This window comes from Bombus affinis, chromosome 10 (assembly GCF_024516045.1).
Source record: "Bombus affinis isolate iyBomAffi1 chromosome 10, iyBomAffi1.2, whole genome shotgun sequence".
Lineage (NCBI taxonomy): Eukaryota > Metazoa > Arthropoda > Insecta > Hymenoptera > Apidae > Bombus > Bombus affinis.
Window position 1 is genome coordinate 11,470,577 of NC_066353.1, and position 16,145 is coordinate 11,486,721.

A 16,145-nucleotide genomic window follows, 5' to 3' on the forward strand; every position below is an offset into this window, starting at 1 on the left:
CTCGCTCCGAAATTAATCCCACGTCAAACACGTTTTAAACGAGATATCCTAATTGCATTTTCAATAATTTCGACCTCTTGGCTAACTCGCCCGGTTTCGTGTCTCTATTAATTTCTCTCTCTCAAGATTGCCTGAGATTTCGTTTTCCACGAAACAGCCACGGTTTAACAATTTCCATCTTTCCATCTAATTCAACACGTTCGTTCCGATTTATGGTCGTTTAATCGTGCAGAAGCTAACGGTAATATCGAACGAGTTGAATAATCTAAGAGTCCGCAAATCGAAGGGAACGATCATCGACAACGTTGAAAAATTTCCCAGAAAGGAACCTTACGCGAGAGCTACGTGTAGCGAAATGTCTGAATTCTGCTTGGTAAATCTTTCCGACAACCCGATAGGAAAATGCAATTAATCCGTTGAATTTAGGAATAAATGGATAGACGCCGGTTGAATTATTAATCCTTCATGCTGTTTCCTTTTTATTTGCAAAAGTACTATCGTTAAAAGCAAATAGCAACGAAGTTGGGCGATCGAATTGACTTCGAGATGTAATCGTGATCGATGACCAAGGTATTTACGACTTTGTGTCTGTTTCCATTGTCGAGTATCCGTGGGGATAGCAGAGCCATGGACGTGTAGTATTCGATGAAAGTAGTAGGTCAGATCTCGGTAGAACGAGCGAAATATCGTGTCTCGTATCAAGAGTCGATTAACATCGGGAAAGAGAGAAATAGCGAAATAGCATTTTAAGTATTTTGTAGATTAGAGACGCGACGGTCGACGACCAAACTAAATTATTCGATAAGTTTAACGTACGTTTTCTAGTTGTTCGATAATTTTGCATAATCGTAAAAGGTGTGCGTGGTAACGCGTACAGATCTTCGTTGCTTGTGGTTGCATCGAACACGCCAAATGCAATGGACGAAATTCGCGCAAATACGTAATTCTATTCGATTTTGTCGGTATCTGACCAAGTCTGTGCTGTAGCAACGCGCGGTTGCCTATCTCATTGTAGAAACTATTCGAAACGGCTATCGTTGTCCTAAACGCAAACTTATATTACGTTATAATTGGCAATCTGTGAAAAATTCCAGTCACATTACGCCGGTTTATCATCCTGAATTACTACGAGCGTAAAACTAATCAACATGGGAGCAACTTCGCTAAATATAAACCGTGTAAATCGCCTGTGTTACGTATACTGGGCGCATGAATCGCGTGCCACGTGTTATGAAGTAGCTTGGCTTGATAAACTACCTCACCGATTAATACAAACTGACGATACAAATTAATAGCAACTAATGCGATATCTATTTACCATCAGCTTGAATATTTCAAATGCTGCCACGTAGCTGGAAACGTTCGTAGGATGCATGCTCGATGCCAGATGCGAACGTTTAGAATAATTAATCTGTCGTTTCTCGTTCGAAATGCCTGGCACGTTCGCTGATCGGCGAAATCTCACGCAGATCGTCGACGATTCCAAAGTTCCTATCGACGTGAAAACTTTTGCACGCGGCTATACACACGGTGATACATAGACGCCGCGGTGATTCCGAATGAAAACGCTGAAAACGTTCGTTACTCGGTGGGATTCGCATGGAAGCTAGTTTACCCATCGGAAACGAATTCTAAGGGCAAACAGAAATTACTCCGTTTGTGGCTGATTGTATCGCAGCCCCCGGGGAGCGCCAGTAACCCCCCGGTCAATACCACCGGTATTTTCATTTCCGTCGGATGTTCTTACAGGCTGGTTCATTCGGCCCCGATGAAAACAAGGGAACGCGAGAGCGGAAAACCAAGAAAGCGACCTATTCGCCGGATTAAACGTCGGATTCGATAAACAGCCGATTTTTTTGCATTCGTTGAGTCGCGGCCGGGAGTCGATCGACTGGAAACGCGACGCATTTACGCTGTGTAATTTATCGCGAGTGGAAGAAGCACGATGAGGATATGGAAGATTGATTAGGCGTGATTAAAAAACGAAAGAAGCAAAATTCCCAAGTTCCCTGTTATCCGACGTGTATCGAACTTTATCCTAACTTTGTTCTTTTTCGAAACTTTCACGTAAATAGTCGGGTATTATTAAGACGATCGATCGAACTGACGATTAATTAACTAGACAATGAAACTCGTGCAATATCGCGTTATCAAAAATGTTTTTTATCGTTCTAGCGCACGACTTATCAACGTGGACATTTTCGTGTTACCCGAGTTTCTCATTGTTCGTGGTAAGTTCTGAGTTCCACGTCACGAGATCGCATAATCGAAATTCTACAGCACCTGGAATGTATAGATCATAGAAAGAGATGTGCCGGTAATTATGAAAGTGGTCTACGTAATTCGAATAGTCGTAACCGAATTCCGTTTAACGACGCTAGTGCAAATTCCATCTAACTGTTCGATTTTCCACCACTTTGCGAAAAATGATTTTACAGTTCTTTTCTTTTGTTTAATTTAAGTTTCCAAATTTCGTACAGATTTACGCGTTACACATGGTAAATATAAATAGAGTTGCAGAAGTTGTAAAACTAGTTTCGTTCCTCGAGTATCGAACAGAGGACATTGCCATACGGTGTGGTCGATGTTTCGACAGCTGTGTGTACGTGCGTGAACATTTCGGGTCGTCAATTATGCGAACTCGAACTCGAACTCGTCGAATTCACATTATCGTAGCGCGCGCGTGTGTGAACGCGATACGAAAAAGCTAATAGATTCATTTCCCTTTTAGATTTTTCACTCGGTTAGAATTAGCAGTTTAACGTTGTTGGTTGTCGATTTGAAGATAAAAATTTAGAACTTTTAGCAAAATAATAGGAACATAAAATATACGATACAGACGTATCAAGTATGTGAAGAAAATCGGAGAGAATATGACGTGTAATGGAAAGGAAATTAATTATTAACGCGTTTATGTATATTACCTTAATAATTAACTTTGCTATTAGAATTCAGCCATCAATTTTATTATAGAAAAGTGGAAAATATTGAAATATTGGACAGCAACTGCAGAGAGAACAGCGTTTACTTTAAACCGTTTCATAAATATTAATATCAAACAGGAACAACATACATATTTTGAATAAAAATTTCATAATTTTTTCCCCTGTTCTTGTTCTCTCTCTCTCTCTCTCTTCTAATATTTTTCATGAAAACCGAGAATCAAGATTCTCAGCACGTAACTAGTAACGAGAATAAACGAGAATGTAAACGGCCTGTTTTATAGATCGTTCGTAACTATTAAATGCGATTGGGTTACTAGATGTTAGCATAAGTTGGAAGAGACACGGTCGAACGAGATAAAAGACACGTCTAAATGGGTGGATATCGCGTTTAAAACGAATGTCGGACAGTCGGTCGGCGACTCTGCCTATATAGATAACTAGCGACGTAGGAAAAAATTAATGCGATCATTTGTATTCATTCGCTGTGTACGTGTTTGTCGTCCGAGTGGTGCATTTAATAAGAATGCAAATGTGGCTAAGATAATGTAAGACAAACATCGTTTCTATTTGCTCTAAATGAGTACATAAGCGTTTATCCAATTCAATTTGACGTGTACTCTGATGCTGATCTACGTTACGACCGCGTTGTTATATCGTCCATATCTAATATCGTCTAATATCGAATAATTACACTGATCTCATTATTTTTTTCCAAATTTTTAATTTCGTCAACGATTAATCCTATTACTATATCGACGAAAATTCGACTTTTGCTGTTTATCTATTTATATTGTATTTCGCTCGCGTGTCCATTTTACATATTTTTATCGGTATACTAATTTCGATGCTACTCGAAGACTACAGGAATTTCGATCAGTTAACTGCGTTCGACGCGGTTGACGCGTATACTCGTCGGATTACCATTTACTATAAAAGCTCAGAATTTTAGTAAAAAGTAATATAAATGACATTTGGCGATACGTTACCTTTATACCTCCAGAGAACCTATTCTGTATTTTATAAAAAAAGTTTGTTTGTTATTCTCTTTGCTGCGTATATCGGCTATTTCTCGAGTTGTTCTGCGTTTTATACCAGCTACACCATCAGAAGCAACTTCGCTTGGAAGATATGTCGCATGGTCGAAAAATGGAATCCGTAAGGAGTAAGGAGGTTACCGGTGGTCGACACGCGAAGTGCCACTTTGCGTGGTACTGTGCTTTGAAAAATACCACGCCGAAATCGACCGAATTTCTTATTAAATTTTCTTTCTTTAATCTTTCTTTTTTCTGAATTTTATTAGTTCGTTGGCAATCTTTAAGTCTTTAATAACGACACCTTTACCAAATTAACGAATCGTTAATTTCTTATCGAATAAGAATTGTAGTCCCTCCTCGTTCTGTTTTACCATTTTCGTACAATTTTTAATAGCAGCATTTGCCCTGCGTTCGACGTGTACATTCGTCAGTGCTTGATTTTACTTGCGCATCCTGTAAGGGATCTTTGAGATTAAATTAGGTTAACACGGTAAATCGAAAGAATAAGCTTCTTAGAAACAGATAAATCTGCGAATTGCCGTAACAAACCAATGCCATAGTGACGATCAATATGTTCGAAGGAAAGTTAGCGAAAAAGTGGCAAAGATAGGTTTAACTATACTTGACACGAAAATCAAATAAAAACGAGCGAGATTGGTAATGATAAAAGAGACAACGTTTAGTTGAAAAATTCCGATCAAATTAAACTAAAACGTTCGATCTGTGCCTTTCGCTTGTCAAATATCTCTCGAGCCTGCTAGCTTATCAACAGGTTAGAAATTGATTCTCGTGTAACACGATCGACATCGGGTATTTTCTTTTATTATCCTTCTTACAGGGTAAATCTGGAGAATCGGTAGAGCCAGTCAGAAGAGTGAATTTTCCGGCTCAGCCAGTCTGACCCGTTCTTTTCATTCGATATAAAATGATGGATGTTTTCAATTCGCTACGCAGGGATATCGGTTGGTCGGAGTGAAACGTGGTTAAACGAGAACGAAGGCAGAGTTCAAGGAGAAACCGAGCGAAGGAAACAGAGGAAGAGGTGAAATACGAACTAGACAGATGTCGGATAAGGATAAAGCGAACAAGACGTGATATCCACAGAAAATCTCGAACTAAATAAGAAAGAACGGAATGGAAAATGCGCTGGACTAAATCAATCGTTTCGACTTGTGTCGCCATTGACCTTCCGCAAAGACAAAGTGATCGGTCGTTGTTTCGACAAATTTCTCGATTTTACTACGCGGGTATATCATCGATGTGGAGTTTTCAAGAACTTGGTCGTAAGAAGGTGATACGAGTAAATAATTAATTGAAAAATAAATGTCAAACGATAACGTTTACGACACGGCAGTCTTTTTCTGATTTTCTATTTATGGCGTTGATCGGTATGGCTTGCGAGCGGTCAAATTGTGGGTTCTCGAGTTTGACGATGCAGAGGCCATAGCGTTGAAGTTGGAATCGTAAAACTCGACATGAATCAGCCTGAATTCGTGAAACTTCAGAATCGTAATATTGCACGAGGTTGGATCGCATCAAAGTCGTGGGATCCTGGGAATCGTTGGATTCACTTCAAAGTTCTATGATTCCGAAAATTTGGAATTCCAGTTATATATGTAACTCTCGAAATTGTAGATTCACGAATGCCACGATGGCGAGGTCACAGATAAAATTCCTCTCGAAATCCTGCCACCTCTGTACGATTGTAAGATCGCGCGAATCAGCCGTAGCTTCGTATCACGAAGCTGTACAATTAAAAAGATATTAAGGCGTCGACGTGGATATCGATCACGTCGAAAAATCAATTAAGAACGAAACAAAGATGCCGGAAGACAAAAGGATACGCGGAGCGAAGGAAATACTCGCGAATAGAGTGAAAGGGAAGCGTAATAGAAACGGAAATAATCGGATAGTAGCGAATGGAAAAAGGGAGGCCGGATGGGGCGTAGAAGAAGAAAGACGAGCCGATAGAGAAGACCGTGGCAAAGTCTGAATCATATCGTAACTCGCGTTAACTAGAAATCGATAACCTTCTCCCGTCCTGTTTTTTTCTCTCCACCCTTTTTACGGGGTTACGGTTGAGTCAGGGATAAAGAACACGTAGCCATAGTCGTTTGACGATATACGTGCCGTAGCTTTCTTACTCCGCCCCTCGACCGTCGTCGACTAAAACCTAACGCTTTAACGGCGTTCGCTTTGAAAACGAATCACCCATTACGACGATTTTAAGGCCGCTACAGACGTATACCTGGCGAAACACCTGTTTCCTCTGCACGATTAAAAGAACACACGAGTTACGCTATAGATTTTTCGCAACTTAGCCTCACGATTTTTTTTTTCTACTTCAGTCAGACGACTAGAATAAATGAGGCTCATCGCGCGTCATATAAACGCGTCACGGGTATAACCGGCGTGTAAAATAGAACACATGGAGACCAGTGAACGATGTTGTTATCTAAGATGATACAAAGAGCGGCGAAACTTTGTCTTCTTCCATTTTTCTGAGTAATTAGCCGCTTAAGGCTAAGGGGAAAAAGCTGCGGCAACTAATAACGCGAACAGGCTGTATATCACAATTTTACAGAGCAAACACGGTAATAGGTAAAAGGGTGAAATGGTGGAAATTTGCATCAGCGCGATCTACAGAAAATATCGTATTCAAGTGGACGTTGTAATCGCGATTTCTAGTTACCGTATGCACCGCTGGCTCTCCCTATTTTTTGTGTCGTGTACCGTCGATCCGTAGTCCGCTGTACAATTCGAACAACTTCTGTTTTCGTCCGGACGAAAAAAGGAAAGCAAAACAGAAACGCGTTGCAACGGGCACGAGATGAAAAATACGGTTTTCGAGCACAGTCGAACTGCATGCGTCGAATAGATTCCATTTTGTGACGGATCGACGCGGGAAAGTGATTAATAACGTGACGCGTAGAAGCTTCTCGGCCGCGTCTCATGCCGATGAATTTTTCCTTCGAGCGATACTGTTTATGGGTTTGGGTTGACAACTGAGTGATTGCGGATTTTGTCATTAGATGGTATTGACAAAATCTGTGTCGTTCTGTAACAGTATCATTCGAAGGAAAAATTAGAAATAGAACTGCAATGATTCTTTGAATTTAACGTGTTTTATCGTTGAGCGAGCGAGATGATTCTATTTTAGCGAAGTACGTGACACGCGGCTTCGTAAAATGGTAGCAAATAGACGGGTAATTTTCGCTAAAATGAAGTTAAACAGTAGAAAAGTTTAATTCGCTAACTACGTTACTAATTAGCTGGTCAAATTAAAAATTGAATGTGAGTTATAAAATTAAATATATTACAGGAGAATTTCTCCGAGCGAGATCAACGTATTCAATTTTTCAACGCTCTTCAACGTTGTTATATGACATTGTTATGAATTATTAATCTTTAGAGGTATCGCAGAACCGTTTTATGAACGTTTAACCATTTAAGAATCTGTCACACCAGAAATCTAACGAATCTCGTTTCATCATCTGCTTCCATAGATACGTTTAATAAATTTACCATCAGATATACCGTAATTGCTCGTAAATGTTTAAGCTTCTATAATCTATAATCTTAAACATTCATTGTTACTTTTCGAGGAATCTTCGCGATATTACCCTGATCGTTTATGTACACGGATTGGTAGTGTTTCAAGTTCGTAAGTGTTACAATTAGCTTGGTTCTGCTCAAGTTGCAGCGTTGTCTTGGCTCGGTGAAATTGTTACCAACACGTTGTCGTCACGGATGTACTTGTTGCGGTTCACTTTCCCGGGAACCCACGATCGAAGACACAAGACCGTGTAATCGGGTGAATTTACCTGTTTGATTCGGTAATACTGTCAGATGCACAACGTTGAACACGCATCAAAGCGAACTCTACAAGCTGCTGCGTATTCTGTGCGTGTACGGCGAAAATAGGTTGTTTAACAACTTGGAGAAACGGAATTTTTTATGCCGAGAGAGAGAGAGAGAGACAGAGAGAGAGAGAGAGAGAGAGAGAGAGAGAGGAAGATGATCTATTATATTTTTGAAAAGCAACGAGATTTCTCTTTTCTTTTGAGTGTTTTTTTCATAGAATATTTTTGTGGTTTAAACATTTGCAACCACCGACACGAAATTACGTCTCTCCTCAAGCTATAGTCGACTGTTGTCGACGTAAAATTACGTCACAGCGTAATTTTATCGTTCATCAGGATCCCGTGACAACGAAATTTTTAATTTGAGGAATTTTAATTCAGCGAGTACGTAGAAAATGGTTAAAAAAATGTAGCTGGGAAAACGATCGTGCCGATCGATGCCAAGTCGACAGAATTTTTATAATTTTGTTGCGTGACTTGTACCGTCTTTTTGGGATAAATTTGATCAAATTAAGATCGTCGTAAGGGTCGTAAGATTTTCCGATAACAAAAGTTTCACCATAAAAGAGACGAAACGAGGCATTCGGACAGATATAATTCAAGTAGAATCACGCGTTTGTAGTCAGACGCCGTGTATCCGATTACCCATTTCACGGTAAATAGAGTTTTTCCAGATTAATTTACGTTTGTCTGGAATAAAGCACGAGTAAAAGAAGATGTTCGTTTTTTTTCATAAGCAGAAAGCAACCGAGGGATTTTTTAAGCGGCGGGAAAATTAAACTGCGCGCAGGCATAAATAAAATTCACGAAAAGATAAAAAAGAATTCACGAAGTAATCCGTATTCTGATACCTACGAGATTTACCGCAGTGTACGCGGTTTAAAATATGCAACACTTCCGTCCTCAAGTTTCCGCGCGGCAAAGGCGAAAACGCGTTACACGTATACAGTTCGTGTACACCGCAATTAATAAATTCGTTTCTTGGGCAAGAAAATGTTGCAAATCTTGCGAATGGAACGCGTGGAGGATGAAAGGTGCGAGAGAAGCTAATTATAATATAAAATAATATTAATTAGCAGCGTAAAAGAATATTACATTTCGAATAAAGAACGTCGCGCCTTTCTGTAAAAATATATGAAAAATTCACGAATTTCAGCGACAGCGAGAAATCGCCAGAACAGTTAGATCGTTTTACGTCGCTCGTATACCGCGATTCTCGAGTTTATGCTCCATCGAATTCCCATCAAATTAAACGCCTATCGTCATTTCTGTTCCGGTAGATCGTCTACAATATCCGTATCACTTTCGGTTCAAGGAGAATGCTCGACAAATAGAATTTCGCAGGATTTTAACTAATAAATTTTACTTGCGCGTGAAACGCTACTTCAACGAATTTTGTATGAAAGACCGGTGTATATGGAGAAACGAAGGATCGGAAATAGATAGGAAAAGGTTCCTGGTCAACGTACAGCCGCACTTCCGGCCACGAACGACGTAACAAAACGAGACACGATTACCCTATTCCGATATTTATGTTCGGTTACATTGACTTGTAGTAGTCACGTAGCTAAACCGCCCCGGACGAATGAAATTAACTGGCCGATTATATTCTCCGAGATAATTAATCCACTTATATGGCTGATACGTGACTGAAGCGTGGAACGTGGCTGCAACGTATATAAACGGAAACGGGCGTGTTTCCGTTAAATTAGCATATAGCCATTGAAAACAGCGCAGCTCCGTCTCGATAATTTATGACAATTTTTAATTGGCAATCTAACGAACGATCATATCGCGTCGTAATTCGATTATCATTATCTTTATTTTATTTGTTTTTGCAATTTATTTTTAGTTCCGAGACTCAGAGTTTCGGAGTATAGAAATTACCGGATGTGCAAGCAATATTTTTTTAGGAAAATTTGCGAACAAATGTTTTTCAATTCCAATGTTTTTAAAAATAATTCTCTCCTGCCGACGTATGAGATTTTCTTAGTTTCAGATCGGCGATACGTGGCGTTCGAAAGGTAACCGGTAGCTATCCACGTCAGAATTTTTCCAGGTGAAATTCGCGTTGAATTACGACGTCCCATCGACTTGAAAATTATTTCACAACAACGACGATACACGTGAGTGAACTTCGTACAAAGGTCCGATCATCTTTCTTCTTCTCCTCCTCCTCGATTTCGCAATTTCGTGAATCTGACGGTTTACATCGCACGATTCGAATACCAACGTTCAAACGTATCTTTCGCCGCGAAGCGAAAGAAAAAGAAGAAAGAAAAAATATTCGTCATCGTTGTGACGTTAGATTTTTCCCGATTCTGATCGTTCAGCCTTTGAACGTCGTCCGCTAAATTTGCTGCAAGCGATAGAAAAGAGCGGAATTAAAAAAGCTATTGTCGGTCTATTTTGTCGATCTAACAATCAAACGATTGGGCGAAGAAACGCATCAGATGATACAAAGATGATTGCTACGAGTAATTGATTCTGCTCTTCCGTGCTTCCTACTGGTGATATCGTCGCCCTAGTTGTCAACTGTTCTATCTCCACTAGTTTGCAAATTGAGGAAACTGAGTTTCCAGGTGATGAACTCTAACATTATTGTTATTAGAACTTAGAATCTAAAAGAACAGAATATTTGTTGCATCCCTATTAGAAGATTCTTCGTATTATTACAGATTTGTATTCTTTATATCAATGAGACACACACGTATGGATCGGTCAATTACATTCTTCTGAAAAATGGAGTTAGAACGACTGAGAACGAGATGGACGATATGTAAAATCTCTTACACACATCCACTAATTAATTACTAATTAATCGCATACGAGGTCGAAAGAAATATTCTTCGACGTGCCTCAAATCAATATGCAATCGGAATAAACAATAGAGAAACACGTGAAACATCAGTTTCCTCTTATCTACATATAAACTCTCCTTCTCTGTAGACGAATCAATTTACAAAATTCTGCTTCATCGCAGAACACAGCAGCGAAACGATATCAAAGTCGAGTCGTCGATATTCGAATCGTGGAAATTGCAATTTCTCTTCCATTTCTATTTCCTTTCGAGTTTCTAATTTAGCAGACGACCGATCTTAGCAAGTAAACGAGTATTTGCCCGTTAAAATCAGACGGACAGTGGCGAGCAGGAACGTTATCGCGGTGAAAAACAAGGCCGCAAGCTTCTTGCGATCGTGCCGGTGTCTCGTACGCTTAGGCGTGCACCAAGAAACACCCGGAGCAATCTCGGGGCGAATCGGTTCTGTTACGAGGCCGACTAATGAAACCGCTAATTGCATCTACGCGACGGCTGGTTCCTTCCTAAGATAATAATAAGCCGAGAGAAGACGATAGTTGACTCGGCTAAACGTATATCCTCGAGACGAGGAGCCATCTTCGCGGCGCTCTCCAATCTTGCGGCAAGACGATACCCCCGGGGGCTCAATTTGCGTTGCCAGGCGAAAGCATCGCTACTTCTCTAGTGGCAGTGTCTGCTGAAATATTTAACAGTACCGTGGAATACGCCCAGTGCGTACACACCGGGCCGCCGGTGTTAAAAACACGACGGTGCAGCCGCTCGCTTCATCCGCCTTCGTCCTCACGCGCAACCGCGTCCTTGCGTCCGTTTCTATTGGACTGTTCCTTCGTTTCGGAGACGATGAACGATTTTAACGACGACGTAAATTGGTATTCTAAGAAACAAAGTTTGAGTTCGTTTGGTAGTTTACGTTAAGTCATTTCCTTTTACCTTTAGAGGTTTTTGCAGACGGCGATTTCGAGAGATTTGGGTGTTTTCCCGTGAAGTGTGCTGTTTCAGTATGGAAAGATCTTTGATAATAAGCGCAGGATATTTTGCAATAATTTAAAGCAGCTGTGAAATTGAATGAAAGAAGGAAGGAAGGTTTAAACTGTACTTAAGATAGTTCAGGTCTGATTTCTTTTTCTTGAACTCCGTTGCTGGTATATTTGTCTGCGACAGTAATCTTGCACCAGGATACGCTGTAGGTTTATTTCGTCCGAGGAGGTAATGGTATTTGAAGTCTCGTGTCGTTTGATGGCTCGACGAATTTACGATCTCGTGTTTCTTTCGCCAATGTTGTATATCCTACTCCCAATTCGATATGTTTCTTTTGCCAATGGTATATCCAACTCCCAATTCAATATATACCTTTTCACGTTTTCTCTTTGACAAAGATGAAAGATAATTAAAATGAAGCAAGATCTGACGTTTTCTTATTCGCGCGATTTTCTTCTTTTTTTTTTTATATCGTTGCTGAAACGTAGCATATGAAAATGCAAATTTCACGAAGATTCGCTGAAGAGCAGATGCGATCGATGTACCTGCCTCGCAGATGATAATCGTTTCGTTATTTAAAAAACGCCAAAAATAAGAAATATCGTTAAAATTCTCGTAGGACGTTCACAATCGATGAACTTTCGCGGATCATAAGCAACTCGCTATCGTTGCCTGCTAAAACGCTGAAAATATATTAAAAACACAAATGTTATTAAAATTCTCGCAGAACCAAGCCTCGTAAACTTCTTCTTTAACAATCAGCTTTTATCGTAATTTGACTACAAACTTTCGCATAAACTTCACCGTAATTAAAACATTTATTTTTCCGGTCTGCCAGCGGGAAAGACAGGGAAATCCGGTATCCGGTGCTTGGAAGCGCCAAGAAAAGCGTGGAAAATACCGAGAGGAGCGTTATACACGAGCGTCTCGGCGATCTTATCGGATTTCAGCGACGTGTGCAGGTTTCATCGGCGTCGATATCTGACCATCGCTTTTTTACCGTCCCGCGAATATGACGCCTCAGATGAACGGGCTTTACGAGCTCGCTAAAGCGAAGATTATATCTGGCGTCGCGTCGATGTCCATTTTCGTTTCACATAACGCTTTGGAACTTTATGTTCCTGATACTCTTCACGTCGAGATCCTCCGACAGCCGTTAACATCGCGATATCCAGGTCGAAACGTCGCTTTAGGCTTTTGAGAATTTCAACAACTTTCCTAAGCTTTTTCCTCTTACCCAACAGGTGTACACATACTGCCAATGGATATTAACATAACTTTCATATATTTGTATCGTGATATTGAAAATGTGTATCGCGTGAAACGAAGTTTAATAATCTCAAAGTCATCGTAACGAATTTTAATTATCTTCTTGTAATTCACAATTGGACTGGTTTAAAGGTATCTTGGTAACACTACGATGAAATTGGGCGAGTATCTCTTTCAAAGAAATAACCACGACATGGGAAGATCGTAAAGGTTTGTTTGCAGCGAGAAAAAAGCCGTGGAAATAACCGTACAATAAATACAGCTGAAACATGTTTCTCCATTGAAATGTAGATCGCATCGTTTAAACAAACAGAGCTATCTGTCATTAGAAACAAAGGACGTGTTTAGGTGTTTGGCTTTTGGCGAGACAGCGTGTACGTTTCCAAATACCGAATTGTAAACTTCTGGGTACACAAAGGCGTGAAAGATATATGTATGTAGGTGTGTATGGGTGAGTATGCATGGAAAATCCAGCCTGCGCGTTCGAAAAGCATCGTAATTCGGCGAACTGAAAAAGTTAGCCAACGATGACAATAGCTGTTGTTTAAATACACAGATGTCCATCCGGAATGCCGTGTTCGTTGTTACCGTGAAACAACACCGATCCGCGTAAACTCGTAAATTGAAAATTGTCGCACAAGCTTGAAAGTTAATAAATTCTCACAAAATCATCGAATGATCCGAGAAAGAATGACAAATATCGTCCGTTGAACGCGAATGCGATCGATCAAACAGCTGATTACATAAACCGATAAAACACGTAACGATCGAATAACATTGATCTTTGACGAAGTTTCGTGTTTTATAATTTGCAAGTAATCGTTAACGAGCGTTCGACACGCGTTTAATTCCTCGCTAAGTTCGCTCAGTCTCTTTTCTTTTTTTTTTTCCCATCTTCAGCAACGTTCGCATTTTGCCAACGGTTCACGTTTTTACCGCGCAAGCTGCATATTTGATATCCGTGAAAGCATGTTACGTCGAAGCATCTTGTAAACCGTATAGTCGATTTGAAACGCGGCTGCAAAAGGGCGGCGGACGAATAATCTTTAAAATATTCAGAGAGCCGAGAAACCAGAGCAGTAATAAACATACTCTGCGCCGCTGCTACGCCAGAAACTGGATATATTAAAAAACGAGACAACGGATACGCGAGTTTCCTAGCGAACATCTCCTTCCACTTTGTCCGACATTGTTTAATAAAAAACGCACTCGCCTAACAAACTGTCTGCTCTTAGGGTATCGAGAAACTCGACCATGAAACGTATTACTGCTATTAATAAATTTTCTAACTTTGTCCTTCGCTCCTCTGTCATCCAAACTTTCACAGAATTTCTAAGGAGGTTGTATTCCGTCCTATCGTTTCGTTAAAATACAGCAAACGCATGAGCGATAATAAAGAAGAAAAGAAATAACAAAAAAAGAAAAAGTTGCGTCGGATTGCCAATCCAAAGGACGAAAATTCTTTCCCTTTTTATCTTCGGTTTATATACATATAAACCCGGTGCAGCTTATAATTCGCTCGATAAATTAACGTGAAACGTAACGTCCGGGTACGTTTGAGCGACGCGTTTTAAGGATACTGACGGGTCGTTGAATATTCATCGGGTTTCGAAGAGCTCCGTTGAATGTGTACGTTTCAATCAAATATGTGCATAGTTGTCGGTTGAAATTAGATTTGACCTCGTGAAATTCCATCGCAATGCTTCCTCGTATTCCCTCCGCGTCACCGTGAAAGCTTAATTACGATATTAGTTATACACTAATCACGGCGAGATGTGTCGTGCTTTCGTAGCATGTTCAACGTTAAAATGCATTCTTCAGGCCATCGCACAGACAGCCTGATAATGTCTTCACGGATCAGAGCGAGTCAGAATGCTGTTTATTTAATGTATCAGGCCGTCCGAATAATTTCTTTCGTTTTATAAGCAAATAATGGATGCATAACATTTTCCGTTTTATATTATTTTATCGAATTATGATCCATTTTGTTCTATCAAAATAAAGATCACAACGTTCGACATTTGATTAGGTTTCGTGTTTGTATAAAGATGCATCGTTGTAAAAATCGTGCCTGTAAAAGGAAGACACTTTTCGGATGACCTAATACGAATACGAATAAAAAGCATTAGCGAAACGTTCGTACGATGGCTTAACACTTTACCGATCGATAGCCGATTAATCGGTTTTTTGTCGCCGACGCTTGTCGACCGATAGCCTATTAATCTTCGTCGCAATATTTCTCATTATTTGTTATTTAATGCTAAGGTAACTTGCTCAGTTGCGTGAGTCGCGTTGCTTTGTAAGAGTTTTGCTCCCACAGTTTTGTAGCAATTTGAAAAACTTTCGGTTCGCGATAAACGAAAAGAATGGTATCGGAGAGTCTAAACCGAAACAGAGCCGGCGCCAGGGAGAATCTGCGCCTGAGGTGCCGGTCGGACGTGCGTTGCTATTAAATCATTAGCGGCCGGTAAAGTGTTAAGGGTATTTTATTAAAAGCGATTAATAAGCGTTTCCATTGAAATCATTCTGAATATCCTACGATTGCGTTAACAATCGTTATCGACACGTTTAAAAGGTCTCAGGTTATTGCGAGTCGGTTGAATTTTATATATTTTCGGAATATACGAAAAAGCGTGTACGATTATAGACGCAAAGGATTCTACTCGAGTATTATGACAATTTATTGGAAATTTCAAAGTAGAACTTTTACCGTCACGATATTTATCGATCTTCTTAATAGTTTAGGAAGATATCTTTATCGAATAAAAGAAAAGAAGAAACGAAGGAAATAAATTCTGGTTCTAAAAGGAATACACATTCTCCATAGAGATTACTTTTCGTTAGTAAAAGTCACAGGACGTTATATATGACGTATCGATTTTAAACTATTAATTTGGAGTCTCTCGATACCTCCAGCAAGTCGATGAAATGAAAAATCGTTTAGATTAAAGCCCGTTGAACATTCTGTGCTTCTTTCGTCGGTCGGTACAAAGAAAGAAGCCGTACGGAGATTGTTTAATCAAAAGTTTCAGAACGAATCTCGATTCGTAGGAAAAAGGCGGCGGTAACTTCCGATATCTACGCCGCGGCGCAAGTTCTTGTTTGAAAGCTCGAGCTCGTGGAACGACGCCAACTTGGAAATAATCGTGGCGAGCAACTTTCCCGCGAAGTTGGCATAATTGCACGCAATCGAGCCCTTAACTTTTTCATTATCGCGGTGTTAACTCGTTTCTAA

The 16,145-nt window shown here is 40.0% G+C and overlaps 1 protein-coding gene across 3 annotated transcripts in view; it reads right to left on the bottom strand.

Moving 5' to 3' along the window:
- LOC126921311 (chondroadherin-like protein) overlaps positions 1–16,145 on the bottom strand; it is a 168,336-nt gene that overhangs the window by 64,265 nt on the left and 87,926 nt on the right. The gene's annotated exons all lie outside the window — the stretch shown is intronic.